This window comes from Adiantum capillus-veneris, chromosome 10 (assembly GCF_014529385.1).
Source record: "Adiantum capillus-veneris isolate H3 chromosome 10, ASM1452938v2, whole genome shotgun sequence".
Lineage (NCBI taxonomy): Eukaryota > Viridiplantae > Streptophyta > Polypodiopsida > Polypodiales > Pteridaceae > Adiantum > Adiantum capillus-veneris.
This window is the reverse complement of record NC_140940.1, coordinates 91,038,956-91,044,273: the sequence shown is the minus strand read 5'-3', so window position 1 is coordinate 91,044,273 and position 5,318 is coordinate 91,038,956. Positions and strand designations below refer to the sequence as shown.

General features: G+C 40.6%; 1 pseudogene; it reads left to right on the top strand.

Annotated features, from left to right (window-relative positions):
• Positions 1 to 1,232: 1,232 nt before the first annotated feature.
• On the top strand, positions 1,233 to 4,958 carry LOC147449229 (pentatricopeptide repeat-containing protein At2g03380, mitochondrial-like; annotated as a pseudogene).
• The last annotated feature ends 360 nt before the right edge of the window (positions 4,959 to 5,318 follow it).

Sequence of the window (5,318 nt, the reverse complement as noted above, 5' to 3'; positions counted from 1 at the left end):
CGATATGTTTAACTATTCACATTGCTTTTTTGTAGCTCGACTCAAAAATCGACTTGTAGATTGGACAATCGAAAAGCAGCAGTACAACATTCCAGGTCAGTAAAGCACCCCATTTATTGTTGCAGGTCATTTATGCTTTATCTATATTTGCTTGTTTTAGAATTTTTTGCACTGAAAAAAGGCATATATTATAATTATAGAGGAGCTATCTATGTTTTAAAGGCAGATAGTATAATTATAGAGGAGCTATCCATGTAATCCATACAACATTTTACCTTGTCGTAAGACAATATTGCCCAACTACCCCCAGTTTGTAGTCATGCACGGGAGCTTTGTAACACATGCCATATCACAAGATCAATCCACTTTCTACATGCAACTTTCTATAGGATGTCATACTCTGTAAGACATGTAATAGACCTTGAATTGCTTCCATTCTTGACCATTATTCGTGAAAGAAAACCAGCTATAGATGAGATCAAATGTACCTTGGGTACATGTATTATAGATGAAGCACATATGCATGACTACATCAACAACTCTACTTCGATAATTTGTACTCATAGATGAGACTTCCAATACTATAAAAACCTGGCCTTGAATAGGTTGTACAATCAAGCTAACATTATAAAAGTTGAAAAAAATACGAACGAGGGTAACATAAATGTCCTTCAGTAGTGGCTCCTAGAGCCTAAGTTCAATGAGCTAGATTTGATCGCAATTGGGATGTGTTGCATGATCACTGAAAACACCGACTTGACAATCGGTGTGGCAAACGGTGCAACATGACATGGCACAAAACAAAGAAGGTGAGGTTACATGTATCGCTGTCCTCATTCATTGTACTCATAATAACTACAAAAGAAGAAAGGCAAAACACAGTCAACATTCACCTTCTATGCTACCAAGCATTCGATGAAAATTTTCTTTTTGAAATACTTTCCGTTTGCAAGAATTTACATATAGCACGTATGCGAGAAAAAAACATTCATCAGTAGACAACCTCGCTTGGACATAATCTCAACTGCAATTATCCCTATAATCTTGAATAATTGATGCATTTAACTTTGTCTCCTCCCATAAACATTATTTCAAATGTATATCCCTTTCACGCAACGCCGCCCTTGCCAAATTAGTTTTGCTCTTGTTTCTTCATTGCTAGATACTAAATGTGAATTTGCATATGTCGTAAGTATTCTATAGATGTTATATAGCAAGGCCCACCAAGCAAAGACTAGTTTTATTTTGGTAGTTTTCGCTGAACTTTAACTAGCCTCGAGGGAGAAAAGAAGAAGAAGAGCTTGCCATCGCCATCGCAGGCTCGAGATGCGCGGACGGGCAATTTTCGAAAATCTGCCATAGCTACTAAGGCAGAAGCAGTATCACTTCCTTTAATTGCCTAGATCAAATCCCTATGCTGGCCAGGGTAGATTCACTCACGACATGGATCAATCTCACACACAGCAGAGAGAATGATAATATAGTGATGATGTTGCCCAGGTATGTCCATACAGAGATGCTTGCAGAAAGGATGCTTTCATTTCTTGGGTGGTCGCCTGTGTGCACCCATACCACCCGCATGCAGACTATGCACGGGAACACCCTTCTGTTTTGTAGGAGAGGTGTTGGATGAATCTAGCGGCTCCATTTCAAATCACAAATCGGTTGAAAAACAGGAAATTTCTGGTTGCAGCAATGATGGTATTGTTACCGTAGATGAGCTTTGTAAAACATCTGACAATCTGAACAACGTGCTCAGCACCCTTAAACTCTTTTGTAAAAAAGGAACGTTGAAGGAAGCATTGTTGGCTGTATCTATGCTTAATGAAAGAGGGTTTCAGGTTAATGATTACATGTATGTATGCGTCTTGCAGCTGTGTGTGCATCGAAGTGCGTTCGTTGAAGGAAAACAAGTGCATGATTACATTGTGAGGCATCTCCTTGAACCCCATATTTGTTTGACAAATACCCTTATCAATTTCTATGCGAAATGTGGATATGTTATTGAAGCAAAAAGATTGTTTGACAGAACCCAAAATCGAGATCTCTTTACATGGACTATCATGATTGAAGCATTCGCAAACCACGAGCATTCTGAGGTGGCTTTGAAACTTTTTGCAGAGATGGAAATGAAGAGTATTAAACCTGATGAAATTTGTTTTTTGAGTGTATTGAAGGCATGTGGAAACCTTAGTGCAGCCAAAGAAGGTAAGATGCTTCACTTATGCAATAATGTATGGATTGAAGTCAAGCGTCCTTGTGGGCAGCAGTCTTATAGAGATGTATACAAAATGTGCGATCCTAGATGATGCACTACAGATTTTTCTATTTATGGGAAGCAGAGACGTTGTTGTATGGAATCTGATCATTTCAGCTTATGCGGAGTTCAACCAGTCAATTAAGGCTTTCAAGTTTTGGGAGCTCATGAAGCAAGAAGGCGTGATCTGTAATGGATTTTCTTTTTTTTCCGTTCTGAAGGCATGTGCAAGGCTTGATCAAATCAAGAAGATTCATGCCTCTGGGATTACTTTCCATAATGACTTGAGTCTCTGCTTTTACAATAGTCTAATTAACATGTATTTTAGGTTTGAGGCTCCCTCACATTCTCGCCAGGTCTTTGAAAGAATGCCTATTCGAGATGTGGTCACTTGGAACTCCATGCTTTCAGGATATGTCCAGCAGGGGTCCAGTGAGGAAGCCCTTGACCTGTTGGAGAAGATGGTGCGAGATATGGTGAAGCCAGATTTTCTCACTCTTGCAAGTGGTCTAAAAGCATGACTAGTGTTTTAGCTTTAGAAGAAGGTAAGGAAATTCATAGTTTTATCTGTGCAACACAAATGGAGAAAAACAAGTTTTTAAGTAGCACTCTTAAAGACATGTATGGCAAGTGTGGAAATTTGACAGATGCTCAAAACGTTTTTAGCAACACTCAAGAGAGAGATGTGGTCGTATGGAATTCGATGATTGCAGTATTGATAGCACAGGAATGTTGCGAGGAGGCACTGCTGCTCTTTGGAAAAATGGGTGGTATGAAAGTAGATTGGGATGATGCTACCCTAGTCAACGTTCTTAAGGCGAGTGCATTTCTTAGTTTGTCAGAACTAGGTGTTCAGATCCATGCCTGTGTAGTTGAGAGTGGTAGTCAACTTACCATCATACATAATGCTCTCATTGACATGCATTTGAAATGTGGAATGGCGTGTGACGCCCGTGCAGTCTTCAACAGAATGCAGAAAAGGGACGTCATCTCTTGGAATGTTATGGTTTCGGGATATGTGCAGCTTGATTGCTGTGAGGAAGCACTTGGCTTGTTTCGGGAAATGGAACGTGAGAAAGTTCAGCCTGATAAGGTCACCTTTTTAGGTGTCATCAATGCCTGTGCCAACCTTGCGGTGTATGACTGTGCCGGAGAAGTTCAAGCCTACATTGACAAAGCAGGCTTCGGTGCCGATATCACTATCAGAAATGCTATGGTTGACATGTATAGTAAATGTGGTAGACTGGATATTGCATGCCAAGTTTTCGAAGAGTCATCAGAGCGAGACATAAAATCTTGGAATGCAGTTATTACAGGATATGTACAGCATGGGAACATCGAAGAAGTCTTGATGGCCTTTTCTGAACTGCTACAAGAGGGGGTAGAGCCTGATGATGTTACATTCATAATCGTTCTCAAGGCATGTGCTGACACAGCAGCGATTGAGTATGGAAAGCAGATACAGACATGCATAATAGAAACCCGGTTCAAATCTGACAATAAGGTCCAAACTATACTCTTTGACATGTATGAAAAGTGTGGAATCATTGAGGCTGCATGCAAGCTCTTTGAGGGTATGGACATGGAGGAGGACAGAGTTTGCTGCAATGCACTCATAATTGGGTATGCTCAGCATGGTCTTATAAAGGAGGCTTTGGAAGTCTTCTGCAGAATGGAATCCAAGTGTTGGGAGTCGGAGTTTGACCATATCAGTTATGTGTCAATAATTTCGGCATGTAGTCATATGGGTTTGGTTGCGGAAGGTTATGGGTACTTTGAATCTATGCAGAGAGACCATAATATAATGCCTTCCATGGAGCTGTATGTGAGCCTCATAGATCTTCTAGGTCGTTCCGGGCATCTTGATGTGTCCCTAATTTTAGCCTGCAATATCTGTGTTCAACCCATAGTTGATGTGTGGATAGCAGTGCTTTCTGCATGTAAATCTCCAAACTACGTAGATCTATCAAAGGATGTTGCAGATTATGTGTTGGAGCTTGATGAAGGGAGCACTGCTGCTGTTCTTTTACTATCAAACAGTTTTGTTTTACCAATAGAACAGAGTATGAATCAACCAAAGGTGTGACTAGCTAAGCTTGATAAAATTTTACAACGCTTTCTTTTTACGCGGCAAGTACTGATTTCTAATCAGAATCAGCAATCACAAATTGTGCGCCCTTTTTGTTCTTTACACAACTTACATGTATGCTATCATCAATAAGTAGACCTTGGAGCTGATTTTCTTCACAATTGCATGCCCATGCCCGTGCGTGTGCACGTGCACACCACACATGGATGCTTGCTTACATGCCGTGCATGCATGCAACATGCATCCGTGCGCACAGGTACACGTGGGCATAGACTTGGGCTTATGGCTCCATTTTCCAACATGCTTCTAGGTTTTGAAGCAACCTCTTATCAACATTTGATAGGTTGTTTTTGTTGGAAAGGCCAACAGAGCCATTTCACTGGAATAATAGTTTCCTTGAATGGAATAACAGGGGGATAAAGTGAAGGCAAGAGCTGGGCCTCACAACATTACTCCACCATTTAACTCATTCAACTCATTTCTCCTTTCACTGCACCCTTTTGCAACTTCATAGCATACAATCCTCTTGTAAAGACAAAAAACGCAAAATGCAAAGACAACACTACATACATTTCCAATGACATAACTAATGGTGTATGAGACTGTATAGAGCATGTTCAAAGAGAGTAGAAGTCCGTTTTAAAAAGCTTGAATCACCATAGGCATATCATGAAATCCAAGTCAAGAATCTGCCACAAGACACGAAAGAGAAATTGAAAAAAAGCTTAACACAACTGAGAGACGACATGGCTTGGCATAGTTCCGTGCCCAGAGAGAATGGCCTCAAAGTCTGGCGCCCCTTTCGCTATTTATTTTCATATTAATGCTTGGCAAAGTACAATGTCCGAGGTCCTCTCTTTGCTCTATGCTCCCAAGCCAATCTGACGGAGAGAGGCCTTGGCAATCCTTTTGAAGGCCTCTGACCCAAAAGCAATACAAGAAAAGCTTCAGTTTCTAAAAGCTATTGATCCC